Source organism: Eschscholzia californica, unplaced genomic scaffold, assembly GCF_041429995.1.
Source record: "Eschscholzia californica isolate CP2 unplaced genomic scaffold, dmEscCali1.0.p SCAF_5, whole genome shotgun sequence".
NCBI classification, from domain to species: Eukaryota; Viridiplantae; Streptophyta; class Magnoliopsida; order Ranunculales; family Papaveraceae; genus Eschscholzia; species Eschscholzia californica.
In genome coordinates, this window is record NW_028238472.1 from 20,742,122 (window position 1) to 20,758,620 (window position 16,499).

Here is a 16,499-nt window from a genome sequence, read left to right on the forward strand (position 1 = left end):
TTAATTAATAGGGTGGTGATTGCGTTTACTAGTCAATACTCTTTTGTTTGCTAACTAGCACATAAATAGGTTCCATCATTTAAAAAGAAATGGCTCTCAAAGTCCCACATAGTTGGACTAGTGAAACTAGTTAGTCTTTTTAATAGGATGGTTGACAACCTATTGTAAACAAGTAAGAGGAGTAGAGAACGGTTCCCACACGCGTGTGCAGACACACACACGCGTGGGCGGGCTTGGGTTATGGGCTTGGGAAATTTAAAACAAAACTCCTTTTGCTACCCGGATGAATTTTATTTTGACTCAAACTCTACTTAACAGAAATTCGTAGAAAAAGCACGATCTATTTCCGAGTTATCTCTAACTACCCCATCTTTTCTACCACGTTTCCTAGTGATGGGTCAGGAAAATATCCCATCGGAGTCGTTTAACTTAGGCAAATTAGTCCAATTCGAACCTTTATTATAATAAAATGATTGGTTTGTTTGGTTAGGTATCTTTTGTGAAGTTAAGAGCGAAAAACGGGAAAAGATACTTGAAGGGCATTTTATCTTTTGGAGCCAAAGGTATTCTGGTAAATTTGGCCAGAGTCAGTAAATGGGTTAAAAGTAGAGTCCGAGACGGACCCGTAGGCGAAAACCTAAGTGAAATCGGAGTCGGGAAGAGGGAATTAAGCCAAGTCGAAGGATTAAGTCAAATAAAGTTAACCATCGGGACACTTTCGGGCAACTTTCTGGCTAGTGGGATAATAGTAAATGATTGGCGGACTCTGAAGCTTAACGCAACTTAATTTCGTGTACCTGCGAAGTAACAAAACAATCCCACTTGAGAAAGAGCCAGTGTTACCCGCCACAACTTAAATCTATAGTCCCAAACCCATTGCATCATCAAGATCCGTGCTTTCCACATCTGACGGTCGTTGTCTCGGCTGCACCTTAGTTCCATACTCCACATCACACCGAATCCTAGGTTTTGAGATAACGGCCAGGATCGCCAAGTTTCCTTTCCTTTTACCTAGCCGACACGTGGCCCTCTTTTTCCCACAAGTCCTTTCGGAAATTACTTTTATGCCCCCATTTTGGTCCTCACTTTATTCCTTAGCCAACATGTGTCCATTTTTCAGAGATAAAGTAATCACAACTTCTCATTTTACCCTTCTTAATCTTATATCTTAAAACCCTAACCCCCAACCAATATAAATAACTCTTTTCTTCTCATCCTTGAGTACACTTGAAACCCCTCTCATTTCTTTAACCCATCTTCTTAGCCTCATTTCTCATTTGTCATTTTGTCGGGGATAAGTTTAAGTTTATTTTAAATCTTGAATTAGGTAAATCTAGGATTTTTATTTCTTTCATTTTTATTTGTTATTTTTTATTACTTTGACTTGCTTTTCTTTTCTTTTTGTGTGTAGTGCACAAAGGAGCTAAAGAGAATGAACAATGAGGAGGAGGACATCAAAGAAGATCTTTTTAGTTATTTTAGTAGTTTAGCTTTTATTTTGGTGAGAGAGTGTTATAAACTTTTTTTTTGTATTTCTTTATTTTTTTGTTTTGTTTTAAGGACTTTATCGTTTTGACCCTAAATTAGAGGGCATTTAATTTTGTAACCCAAACTCGGAAGCCTTCGGTTCGCACACTTGCGGGAAGAGTGGTCTGGGTCGTCTGCAAAGGTCATCGACCGTCTTGAAGGGGAAGTAACTTCTAGATTACCCAGAAATCTCCTTTAAGTGGGTACTTGTGATGTTTTTGCTTGACTAATTGATTGTCAAATTGTTAGTTTAGTTTTCATATTAGTAAGGGCATTAACCCCATTACAGAATAGGAGTCAGATTTCATCACCGATCTCTTGCCCATTTAGGTAACAACATTGCACGATCCCAAGCCTTAGTTGAAATTAAAAATTGATTTAGACATTCGCCAAAAGGTAACGAGCTTATTGGACCTTCTTGAAAAATCTAGAACTTGGTTAATATTTTTAGTACTCCAGGTAGAGGGAACGATCCAAGCGCACAATTCTTTTCCATGGCCGCCTCGCGAAGAGGAAACGTTGCCAAGGGTAGGAGTTATTTACAGCTTTCGTAGCTGGTTGTCTCCTAGAGAATTGCTTGATCGTTGCACTGTGACGGAGTAACTCTCAATAAAAATCATAGTTCGAGCTTTGGAAAGAAGTAGAAGTTGTATAGATCTATTCTTTTTAGGTGAAAAATACCATCCAGTCATCTAGATTGTGTCTAGTTGCGTGGTGGAGTTAGCTTGCTTGCTTCATTGTTTCCCTTAGGATCACCATAGTTTCCTTACTCTTTAAACAAAAAAAAAAAATGGAAGGATTCTATCAAGACGCATTGGAAGAGAGGCGGAAGGAACAACTATAGTTAGAAGCACAAGAGATGCTTTAATTTCATAGTCATTATCAAGACTTGAGGGGAATAGCACTACTCTAAATAATTTTGATATGTCTCGTTGTGATAGTCATAACGTTCATAACTATTGATATTATCGTCAACCTCAACAAGGTTGAGTCCGTCAGTTACAAAATACCAATAATTATCAACGTTTTAACAATCAAAATTTTTTTGAGAATCCGAGGGCTATGTAAGGTTTTGCGTGTATCTAATACAACTATTTAATGTTCTAAGGTGGAATTTCAAACATCATATGTTTAACACTAGATTGTCAGGATCGATATATATGACTAATCAATGAACTAATATGGAAAGATGATTACCTTTAATTGTTTTCCCACGAACTAAATCTCGACCAGTATTCGGAAGATAAGAGCTCCAATTGTAGCTCCTCTACTTGAGACACCGAGTGTATGACTTGAACTCCCTCCTTCGAGTCAGCTAGGACCTTCTTGAAGGTTGAGATGAAGAACTCCTTCTTCTTGACTAGATAATAGAGAAAACTCCTTTTCTCTCTCTCTCAGACAACTCTCTCTTTCTCTCTCTGAGAAAAACACACTGAACTGCTTTTCAGTTGGCCTTTTTTCTGTATCTAATTTGGTCCTTATATAGAAATCCCTAAAGTAGGTGTTTTACCCAAACTAGGATTCCTAAAACCTAATTATAAGGTATTTTCCCAAAACACCCTTTTAGGGTTCCTTAGTGTGGCCGACCAACATAGCCCTTTATGGGCTTCCTTGGTCGGCCCACTTAGGGCCTAACCGGCCATAAGATGGCCGATCCACCTTTAGCCTTCCCGGGCCTGCCTTTCTGGCCCGGATGTGTGCATAAGTGTTCGGACTCCTCCAACTTATTTGGCCTTACCAATAATGGATCCAATCCAATTATTTGCCAATCTCTCACTAGTCAATTCTCTCCGTTAGAACCATCTCTCTTATGTGTAACCCTTGTGGGATCCGGTCTATGTTAGTTGCGGATTACCGAAGTTGTCCGACGATCGTAAGTGGCTTCTAGCTAAGCCCCCCTAATTCGACCGGACTAATGATCTTCCGATGAAGGTCATCATGATCTTATTCGCCAAATCGTACGCATTGACATCTTGGTCGAAGGACATTCCTTCAGAAGGATACCATTCCTTCAGACCGAGGGAATATATCCTTCAGTCTCCCACTTGTATTTAGAACAAGTGCAATCCTCGATTCCCATATCTTTTCATATCTCATCTGATATGTCATACTTATCAGACGCTCCTGATCCCGGGAACAAATTGTCAAGTCAAATGATTAACCCTTAATCCATTTGAGCACGGCCATGCATTTTTCAGTCGTTTCTCATCAAGTGGCCTGGAGATACTTTATCCTGATTCTACTCAGGAAGACATATTCCATTCTTGTACTCCCACTCAATTTCATGTCTATCCTGTCTCCCCTAGTAATACGCCTTTATAACCTCTTTTTTACAGCTGGCGTTTAACGGTATCAAAGTTCGACATTCCTAACATAAACTGAGCGAGTACTCATGTTTTTAGGAATCTCTTCAATTTGCTTAAATGAGAGTTATGACAATTCATGACTTCAACTTGTGAAGTACTCTCACTTTGGCGGGTTTCCAGTGTATCACCTATACACCTATGATGTTGACTTTGAATACTCCTATTCCCATAGCCCAAGTAACAGCGCTATCTTGTCAATAACTCATGCTAGTCTTCTTAAGTCATTGTTGTCCAACCAATGACCTAGACTAGGGATAGTATAATGGTGTGCTTCCATGTTCACTTAGTAGGGTCTCTTTCATTAGATCACGCATCTAATAAACCTACCTGGAACACTCCATTATTTTGGACTGTCATCTAAATTCTAAACCAAGATTTAGATGACGAAATAAGCTGAGTTTATTTTTGGATAAACAAGAGTTTGTAAAATTTAAGCACCCGCGTAAACTCCTTTACGTTCTCAATTTTACAAGTCTTTTAGGATTCTCTACCTTGATCCTAATTTCTTAGATTTGTTCATCTTCTATTTTCGTTCTAAGGTGACAGTTTAGTTACGTTTTCACTTCGCTTATTATTATCGTGTTTACGAACTCTTTCATAAGCTTTTATGATAATATCAGTTTTTTAAACTGAAACCAGTACTTCCCAAGTTCTAATTTTACTTTCTTATCTAGTATAGTTAACAACGACTCCCAGCATGAATACCCCTTTTCATATGTTTGTCCTTCCTAAAAGATTCTTATCTTTATTTTCGAAAGATTGCTTTTTATGACTTTCTTCAATCTTTGTTTTCAGAGACTTAATCCTGGTTGCTCCCAGCATTCTAGGTTGTTCTCTGATATTTATGGGTGACGGCATCTTTTATACTCCAAGTATTTCTCAGTTGTGCGGGTGAACATCAATCATCTTCATGATCATAAGTATTTTTCTCATGTTTTGCTTTCGCTCATCAGAATTTCTAAATTCCGAATTTTGCTTGGCAGTTATCATGCAAGATGGGTAGAATCTCTCTTTAAGAGTTCTTCTATATTGATCTCTTCAAAACTCCTTTTGAACGAGTCTCATCTCTTTAATCTCTTTTGACATTCCTAATGTTCTTCTCAACCCCAGTATGTTCCAACATACAAGACTTGAAACAATCCTGTTTCACTCCCACTTACCTACTTGTCGAACAAGACTAATCATTCTAATCGAACTCTTTGAATTTCTTTGCGAATGTTTGGAAACCCACTCTTAATATTATCTCTTTAGACTCTCACTCTAATTTCGGAGTGGTTCTGCTACAGTTTGTGTGAATCTTCTTCGTGGGATTCACCCGGGGTTTTGAGTAAATATCAAGAGACCTCCTTAACTCCTTAGGACGTTTCACGGCAAGTAATTCCTTACTCCCAATTTAGCGAGTAACTTCTTTGCTCCTATTGGCAGGGCCGTGCCTGGGAATTTAAGGGCCCAGTGCGAAATTTGAATCTGGACCTTTTTGAACAAAAAAAACTACAAACAAAATTTGGAGAAGCTATAATTTCTTTGTTAAGATGTATTCTTTCTTTATACAAGATATAGTTTAAAATCTAAAAGTAGATTTTCGAATGTAGCATTTTGTATCATGATTTCCACATACATACCTTCGAATTTTTTTTTACAAATTTTAGACATCTATTTCTAAAAGTACGTCAAAAGATGAAAGAAATGCACCCAAATACATAACAAAATGTAAAAAAAAAGGTGTAACAAAGTAAAAAATAAAGAGTCAATTAGCAATGTACCATGAACCTTAATTACAAAATTAGCTAAAAGGAGTAAAATTAATTTTGTAGCCAGAGGGTTTCGAACCCTCGCCAAACAGATGGAATAAGAAACTTCCAACCATCCCGTCGAACATATGTTTTTGTACACATCTTTTTCTTTATTTTATATATAGTAGGTATTAGGATATTATTGCAAACGGTGCCTTGTCAGTGGGGGGCCCTGTGCGGCCGCCCTGCCGGCACGGGCCCAAGCACGGCCCTGCCTATTGGTTGCTCTATTCGAAATCATTCGAATATTTTCCTCCCACTTGTCTTCTTTAAAAGACCCTTTCTTTCAAATAAGACACCATCGAGAGCAACAATCTAATTTTGTTTCGATGATTCGTGGGAAAAAAACCTCGTTATTCTTCTTCCGAAGAATCTATGTCTAAAAGGTTTTAGACTTTGAATAAAAGACTGGTTTTAGAACTCTTTTTAAAATCCATACTTGTATGGATTTATTTATTCATTATATCTTTTCTAGGTTTTAGTGGGTCGGCAGATGTGTGTTAGACTTTTGTTTTGGAAGATTATATGACTTTTAGACTTATGATCTCATTGTAATCTTTAGTAAAATTGATCCTTTACTTGATTTAGGTTTAGTTTCTAAAACTTTCCTACAATCTAGTATTTAGTCTATTCTAGTCACATTAATCACAGTCTAATGTCTTTCATGAGTTTCAATGATTAATTGACCTCTATTTTGTCATAAGAGATCTTGTCAAATTTCTTTGTTTGAACCATGATTAACTATCGTTGAGAGATACGTGACCAAGCAACTTTAGCTTCATCCATGATCTTTCAAATTTATTTGACCAGATTAGAATTACTAGGTTGGATCGTTTGGTATAATTATTTAAAAGTTAAATAGGCATCTTTTAAGAACATCATAAAATATTAAATACTTTATTTTCTTCTATAATCTCATTACAGAGTCGATGTTCGGAAAAACAAAAAGAAAACTAAAACTAATTAAAGTAATGATGGAGTTTATGATCCTTCTTAAGCATTTCTAATAACTCTTGCTTCCTTAGCTTTTGACAGGTTCATCTCCTCTTCATTAAATACTCAGCTCCCACTTGCTCATGTCATTCATAATGAAAAGAGGTTTTTAGGTATCCAATACCTTAAAAGGAAAAGTACTTAATTGAATGAACTTTTAATATATTTACCTTGAGCGAAACCACGGACCACATATTTTTTTCTTCCAGGAATTTGAGATAGTTTCTCTTCCAATGGCCTGTGTTATCGCAATAGAAACACTTGGAATCTGATTGAGCACCTTTGGTCTTGGAAACTTGTTTGCCTTTCCTTTTGCTTATTTTCTTCTTCTTGAATTTCTGCTTTCCTTCTCTCTTAAATCCCTTGTCCTTTTGAACCATCAGAACTTCTTTCTTGGGTTCAACTATTACGATATTCTCTTCGGCTGTTTGGAGCATAGCGTGTAGTTCCTCCAAAGATTTATCCCATCCATTCATGTTGTAGTGCATTCTAAATTGACTGAACCCATTATGAAGTGAATGCAGGATAATATCAGTGACGAAATTTTGCCCATTGTCGACTCCAAGTCGAGCTAGTTTCTAAAAAAGACTAATCATTTTGAAAACATGCGGCCCTATAGGCTTTCCCTTTTCAAGGCGCATATCCAATATTGCCCTTGAGGTCTCATACCTTTCCATTCTCGACTTTTTTTTTGAACAAATTCCTAAGTTGTCGTATCATGGTATAAGCATCCATCTTAATGAACTTATCCTGAAGATTAGGTTCCATGGTTGCTAACATAAGGCATGTTACGGGTTCGGACTTCTTTCGAAGATTTTTCTCCAGGTCCTTCTCTTGATCAGTCGAATCTTCAGTGATTATCGGAATAGGTGTGTCTAAGATGTTTGCCTTGTTTTCGAATCTGAGGGCGAGTCCCAGATTCCGTTCCCAAACAATGAAGTTATCTCCATTCAACTTTTCTTTCTCTAGTAGCCAACGTATGTTGGTGGAGTCTTTCGATGTCATAATTAAACTACATATAAGAAACGCGAAAGTGACTTAAACTTGTTATCCTGGGATAATTCTTAATTTACCCACATTATTCTATATTTATTTTCCCCTAAGAATAATATAATTCCAAGATCTCATTCCTTCGAAATTAAGCGTACTTTGGCACTGCCCTTAACTGGTCGTCCTGGGTGAGTAACATTTTACTGATCATACTCTTATGATTCTTGGTTGACTAATTTCACACTTGAGTGTCAAATTATCCTTTAGCCCCGAAATCCAAAACCCTTTTGCTGACTCGTTGAAAATAACCATTTAGACATGTAGACCTCTTCATAGATCTACCTGTTTTGTCTTGAGGTAAAAGATGGCACCCTGCTTTGGGAGACCCACCATTGATGAACAAGGGCTCAATAGGTGTCTTAATCTGGGTAGGATTTACTCAAAATTCTTTTTGGGACTTATTACATAATTTATCAAGTTGCGTTACTGTGAACTCTAGCATAACCATTTATGATTTATTACGTAAAAGTTTATATGGGTTCGCGTAATGATTTATTAAATCTTAGTATAACCCCTAAAAGATCTCATCTTTTCGGTTATTTCTTGTTTGCCTATGGTTCTTTTAGATTCATATCCTTGAACCTCCATTGATTACTCCCACTTGAACCATGATCTCATCGTTCGGTTCGTCAATGGATTCTAAGCCCCTATACTCTAAGTATTATTCGGGCACATTCACTTGTGCTTTTTTTTTTGTTGAAAGGAAAAGTAACATTACGACACCAGAGTACCATTACAAATTACACAACCAAATCCTTCTGAAGCTCGCCGAAGGAGTTCCAAGTCCTATTGCTATTATTTTTTCTTCCCCACTTAGCCAGTTTGTCAGCCCATTTGTTGAGTTCTCTAGGGATGTGAGTGAATCTGATGGAGACGAATTGGTGTTTGAGCTCCCGAGTGTTCTCCATGATTTTCTCTGTTTGCCAATCTATTGCCTTGCCACCATTGTTGAGATATCTTATGATGTTGTGATTGTCACTTTCCATATGGAGGTGAGTAATCTGAAGTTGCGTTGCCCATTCTATAGCTCTTAGTATGGCTTGACATTCTTCCGCCGTTTGGCCTCTGATCGCACCTGCCATAGCTATGATAAATTCCTCCTTTTCGTCATGTATGATTCCGCCATAACCGCCCGGGTCTAGAAGTGCCTTAAAAGAAGCATCCACGTTGCATTTCAGAAAAGGAGGTTCTGGAGGCACCCAATAGAGTGAGGTTTTTTTGTGCGTTTCTTTTTTATTTCTATTCTGGATAACAACTGAACCTTGTATATTGTTGATCACTTGTACCGGGGATTGGGTCCTCGAAGAAAAACATTGGTCACACCTAGCTTTCCAGATGAACCATAAGATTTTGGCGTAAAGAGACTGCTGCTCTGGTTCAAAATTTCTCCACTCCATGATCCATTCCTGTAAATTGTTTACGCTGTCTACCCTTATATTAAAGTGAAACCAAATAGTGCGGGTAAAACTGCAATGAAGCATAATATGTGACAAAGTTTCCACATTCGCACAAAAAACACAGTTAATTACATTGCCAATATACTGTTCGATTTGCCCACGACCCACGTACAGGTAGGCTGTTTGTACAGCATTTCCACAAAAATAGTTTGATTCGAGGGATTGTTGCAATTTTCCATATATAGTTCCAATCTGGTGCAGTATAATCAAAATTTTTGGTTCTCAAATGAAAATACATAGATTTAATTGTGAAATTACCTGATTTGGTGAGAAGCCATTTCATTGAGTCATCCTTATCAGTTTGTAGATTGATACTGCTGATCGCCCTACCTACCTCGTTATTGAAATATCGATGTATCAAGTCCATGTTCCAATGGTTATTAGTGATCAGTTGATCCACCGTCTGTAATCTTATCCCAAACCCCTAATTGATCTAATCAAAACATGTTTAAATCTCCATTCAAAGAATACTATCTAGTTATTCAAGTTTGGATCTAATTCTTCTAGTCAAAGATAATTCATGCAAATGACTCGTGATGCCACTGTAAAGTTTTGTTCGTATCTAATACAACTATCTAATGTTCTAAGCGGAATCTCAAACATCATATGTTTAACACTAGATTGCCAGGATCGATATACATGACTAATCAATGAACTAGAATGGAAAGATGATTACCTTTAATCGCTTTCCCACGAACTAAATCCCGACCAGTATTCAGAAGATAAGAGCTCCAATTGTACCTCCTCTACTTGAGACACCGAGTGTATGACTTTAACTCCCTCCTTTGTTTCAGCTAGGACCTTCGTGAAGGTTGAGATGAAGAACTCCTTCTTGACTAGATAATTGAGAAAACTCCTTTTCTCTCTCTCTCAGACAGCTCTCTCTCTCTCTCTCTCTCTCTCTCTATTAGAAAAACACACTGAACTGCTTTTCAGTTGGCCTTTTTTCTGTATCTAATTTGGTCCTTATATAGAAATCCGTAGAGTAGGTGCTTTACCCAAACTAGGATTCCTAAAACCTAACTATAAGGTATTTTCCCAAAACACTCTTTTAGGGTTCCTTAGTGTGGCCGGCCAACATAGCCCTTTATGCGCTTCCTTGGCCGGCCCACTTAGGGCCTAACCGGCCATAAGATGGTCGGCCCACCTTTAGCCTTCCCGGGCCTCCCTTTCGGGTCCGGATGTGTGTATTAGTGTTCGGACTCCTCCGAACTTATTTGGCCTTACCAATAATGGATCAAATCCACTTATTTGCCAATCTCTCACTAGTAAATTCTCTCTGTTCGAACCATCGCTCTTATGTGTAACCATCGCTCTCCGTCCGAACCATCGCTCTTATTGTAACATCGTTCTCCGTTTGAACCATCGCTCTTATGTGTAACCTTTGTGTGTATAAAGTCACAATAGGTTGTTTCTTAGAAGACCAAGTAAATGCCGTATAACCCATAAAAAATACAAATCTCAATGTACTCTTTCTTTCATCTAAGTCTCTACCTCAATCACTATCTGAATAACCAATAAGCTTAAAATCTTGTGCACAAGAGAAAAATAAACCATCATTAAGCGTACCTTTAATATATCGAAGGAGCCTCTTCGCAACATGAAGATGAGATTCATCCGGTGTCTCCATGTACCTACTCACTAGCCCAACTCCATAGAGAATATCCGGTATTGTACATGTAAGATAACGTAGACTTCCAATCAAACTTTTGAAATATGTAGGATCCACATCATTACTTCTTGTGCATTTTCTCAATTCTACTCCACTTTCAAGAGGGGTGTTTACCGGATTACAGGACTCCATTTTAAATCTTTTAAGTTCTTCCTTAGCATATCCACTTTGAGAAATAAATATTCCATTTTCCATTTGCTTCACTTCAATACCAAGGAAATGACCCATCAACCCAATATCGATCATATCAAATTAATTACTTAACCATGTTCTTCTTAAACTCTTCAAATTGTCTTGAATCATTACCTGTGAATATTAAATCATCAACATAGAGACAAACAAATAACATACCTCCATCTTCTTTCATTTTCATATATAAAGTGTGCTCATGAAGACACTTTTCAAACCCATTTTCTTGAAAATACTTATTAATTCTTGCATTCCATGCACGTGGAGCTTGCTTTAACCCATAAAGGGCCTTCTTCAACTTATAAACTTTATCTTCTTTTCCCTTTCTAACATACCCCAAAGGTTGTTCAACATATATCTCTTCCTCTAGGATACCATTCAAAAATGCCGACTTGACATCAAGTTGATAAATCTTCCATGAATATTGAGCCGCTATAGAGATTAACAATCTTATTGTTTCCATACAAACAACGGGAGCAAATACCTCACTATAATCAATGCCGGTTCTTTGCTTGTAACCTTTAGCTACAAGTCTTTATTTATATCTTTGGACTTCTCCACTTGCATTCTTCTTTGTCTTATACACCCACTTTACACCAATAGGTTTATATCCCTTTGGTAAACTTGTCAATTCCCAAGTATCATTTTTTTCAATTGCATTAATTTCTTCAGTCATTGCATTTTTCCCATTTTTCTTCTTGGATGGCTTCTTCATAACTAATAGGATCACAATCCATGAGAAAACAACACAAGTTTAATTCTTCTTCATTATCCACGACTACATAAATTTCTCTCAAACTTCTAGTTTTCAATGCCCTTCATTAGAACTTCCCTCCGATGATGAGGATGATGGAGATGAGGATGACGGAGATGAGGACAGTGGTGTTTGTGGGTCTTTTTGAAATTCTCTTGGTGGTGCATCTTCTTCTTCTCCTCCTTCAAGTCTAAGTTCAACTTAAATAATTTCTTTTCCTTTCCATTCCCATGCCAAATCTTCTTCAAATACCACATCTCACTAAAGAGAACTTTATTGACAATTGTATTAAACAACTCGTAACATTCGTTTGCTCATTATACGCAAGAAAGATACATTTCTCACCTTTGTCATCAAGTTTTGTTCTTCTTGCTTCCGGTATCTTTGCATAAGCAATACATCCAAATATATTTAAATGAGATATACTAGGCTTGTAATAACCTCATGCCTCTTGCGAGGTCTTCATATAGACACTTTTAGTGGGACATCTATTGAACAAGTATACGGCACATGCAACGGCTTCACCCCAAAATTTTCTAGGCAAACTTTTTTCTTTTAACATGCTTCTTGCCATGTTTAATATGGTGCGATTTTTCCTTTCGACAACTGCATTTAGTTGTGGTGTGTATGACGGAGTAAGTTCATGAACAATCTCATGTTCTTTACAAAACATATCAAATGCTCTTTAGGTATATTCTCCAACTCTATCGGACCTTAGTTACTTTATCATAAAACCACTTTGTTTCTCAACCATGTTCTTGAACTCTTTGAATACTTCAAATACTTCGGATTTATCTTTTAAGAGATAAACCCATGTTTTTCTACTAAAATCATCAATAAAGTGAGAAAGTAATTGTTACCTCCATTTGTCATTGGCTTCAATGGACCACAAACATCGGTATGCACAAGCTCCAATATATTAGATGCTCCCCACCTTCCTTCTTTAGAAAAACTTGTTCGATGATGCTTGCAAAGATACATCCTTCACACACTTTGTTAGGGTGATCAATACATGGTAAACCCCTTACCATATTTTTGCTTGTCAAGGTCTTCAACCCATCAAAATTTAGATGCCCAAGTCTTAAGTGCCACAACTAAGATTCATCTTTCACAATAGAGTTTAGGCATTTTGCATCACCATGTTGAATGTTTAAGGGAAATAATCTATTCTTTGCCTACTTTACTTTAGCAATTAGAGTTCCACTTCTATCTCTTAATGTGAGATGAAGATCCTTCAATCTTATATCATAGCCTTTTTCTAAAAGTTGTCCCAAACTCAAAATGTTATTTTTCATTGCGGGAACATAATAAACATCGAAAATATAGTTATGTTTTCCATTTTTTAGTTGAATGAGGATATTACCTTTCCCTAGCACCAATATCTTTGAGGAGTCACCGAACTTTACACACCCTTTCACACTTTCATTCACTTCAACAAACAATTCTCTTTTTCCACAAACATGATTACTTGCACCGGTGTCGAAATACCAAGTGTTTGTTTGTGATTCATCAAGACCATCACAAGAAAATAACAATGTAGGATCAACATTAATTTCTACTTCATGTTCAACAAGGTTTGAATTCTTCCTTAACTTCATTTTTATACCAGCATTCATTACTATAATGCCCAAGCTTGTGACAATTATAGCATTCGATATCCCTTTTGTCTTTACCTTGGCTATTATAAGGTCTAGTAAAGTTTCCTCTACCTCTTCCTCTTGTCTCATTTGTTCTTCCTCGATTAAATTTTTTTTTCCTCTTTGGCTTCCAAAGCCTCTTCTACGATTATCATAAACTCTACCATAACTCTCATAGCCTCTTTCTTTTTGGGGTGTATATTGTTTTTCTTCTAAAGTGAGTTTTGCTTGAAGTACTTGATCAACGGAATAATTTGAAGAGGTTGCGACATTTCTATTCACCCTTTGTTCATGTATTTGCAACGTTCCCATCAATTCATCTACCGTCATGGATTCCAAGTCTTTTGATTCTTCAACGACAATAACCACATTATCAAATTTAGGTGTCAATGACCTTAAAATCTTCTCCATCACTTGAAAATCATCACATTTTTCACCACACCTTTTCATTTCGTTAACATAGATAATACTCTTGAAATATAATCGAAGACAAGTTGTCCTTCATTCTTACTCAACCTTCCAAATTCACCACGCAAAATTTGAAGACGAACCTTCACCACTTTATCAACTCCTCTAAAAGAATTCTTGAGAATATTCCAAGCCTCTTTTGATGATTTTGCTTCGGACACTTTTTTAAATGTAGAACTATCAGTCCCTTGATATATAAGGAACAAAGCTTTTATATCATTCTTTCTTGAATCTTTAAGGACACTTTTTTGCAAGTCATTCATAATATCCTCTTCTTCTAAAGTTGGCTCTACATAATCATTTTGAACAATATCCCACAAATCTTGAGATCTCAATAATACAGTCATTTGAATGGACCAATGCCCATAATTTTCTTTTCTTAACATAGGTACTTGAGATTGCACCATATTTGTCATTTTTCTTACTATATCCCTAATTTTTTTCACAAACCCTAGAGTTTCAAAATGTTGAAATGATAAGATAACATAGCTCTGATACCATTTGTTGGAGATTTAAGAAAAATAACAACTATAACATAAAGGATCTAACACTATATACTCAAATCAACTATCCTTCAATCACAAATCTTAATTCATCATAAACACTAACATTGTTGTTGTTCCTTTCATTAACAAAGAAAGAGACCTTCAAAAACATTAGATAATAGTCATAGATACATACCAATTAATTACTTCAAATTTCTTCACAAAGGATCTTCTCCAAAGAAAGCCCTAGTTCTTTCTCTCTCTCTAAGCTTACTCAAGTTATAGACATAAGGAACTCTACTACTTCTTTTAATTAATTTCAAGGAGTCATTTTCCTTCTTTGCCCCTTCTATTTTTATAACACCACTCAAGCCCAAACTTCCTCACACTTCATATTGGCCCAAACCAAAATTTGGTTTAAAGCCCATTTTTCAACATCCCCCTTAAACCAAATTTCCATAGCTTCTCATACCTAACATCCACTTCAATCTTTCAAAGACATCATGTTTCAAAGGCTTTGTAAATATATCCGCTATTTGATCTTGAGACTTGCAATACATTACTTCAATATCACCTTCTTTAACATGTTCTCGAATAAAATGATAGCGTGTATCGATGTGCTTACTTCTTTCATGACAAACGGGATTTTTGGCTAAAGCAATAACCGATCTGTTGTCAAGAAACACTTTGGTTGGGGCGATTTGAGGACATTGAAGATGCTTCAACATATTTCTTAACCAAATGGCATGACAAACCATATAGCTAGCGGCTACATATTCCGCTTCACAAGTAGATAAAGTCACAATAGGTTGTTTCTAAGAAGACCAAGTAAATACCGTATAACCCATAAAAAATACAAATCCCGATGTACTCTTTCTTTCATCCAAGTTTCTACCCCAATCGCTATCAGAATAACCAATAGGTCAGGAGCTACTAGTTGAAAGATTAGCTCTAATTGAAAGAATTGGTAGAAATCTAGAAATAACCCTCAATAAGAAACCCAACATCATAGAAGACGAGTTCTTTGATAATATGGAGTACAATACACAATACCACGAGTCTTATGATGATGAGGACTGTAGTATAAGTGAGGCGAATACCTTATTCGATTCTACCCCATATTTAGATTCTAAGCATAGTATTTTGCCGAGTCGCCATTATAATCATATGAGTCCATCACTGAGAAAACTCTTGAACCACCTTCAGAGAAACCAAAAGCTGAGTATGTGTTGTATCCCGAGTCTAAACCTTCTACTCATCTTATCCATGATAATCTTTTGGATCAAACTAGGTGTCTTACTAAAGATGAAGATGAAGAGCTACGGCTAGTTGGAATGTCTCAAAAGAGTGATGACTCACTCGACTTAGGCAAAGTTCTAGACATTAATGAGATCATAATGAAAGAAATTAAGTTTAGAAAGTTTGTCTGACTCTTAACCTAAGTCGGAATCTGAGGAACTTGAACTTAACTTGGAGGTAATGGTGCAAGGAGTCAATGAGGCTATTTTAGAACCTCCAAGTTTGAGTATCTAGGTGAGTCAAATCTCTTAAATAATTATGCAGCATCTTCCTCGGAAGTTCAAGTAACCCAGTGGCGATCACTTGTGAATTCTACCATGATCTCTCTATCCATTTGTCATGTTTATGGGGATTTGTTTTATCCAATGTCTGTCAACTCTAGTTTATCATTGAACTTAATGATTGTAGCTTCATTTAAGTTTGGGGATAAATCATTCACATTGGAAGTCTCACTTAAACTGTCATATCATTCTATGGACGTGAGACTGAACCTTCCTAGATATTTCATTTTTTGGGTTGACCTTAGATCTTCTGATTACTATTACATAGGGAGTCATCAACCCACAAGACAGTAGGTTTACAGTAATTTTTCTATTTTCTAATAGTCATTATCTGGCTGAAGACGAAAAATTTAGTGCTTCTTGGGAGGCAACCCATGCTTTTGGTATAGGATAGTGGAGTATGGTAATATCTTTCCTCTCATCTTTTTATTTTGGCATAGTCTTCAGAACGTTTAAGTATGGGGATAGGGAAAAATATTTGCTAAGTCCTTCATTTCAAAAATTCAAGAGAGTTCAAATTTTTTAAAT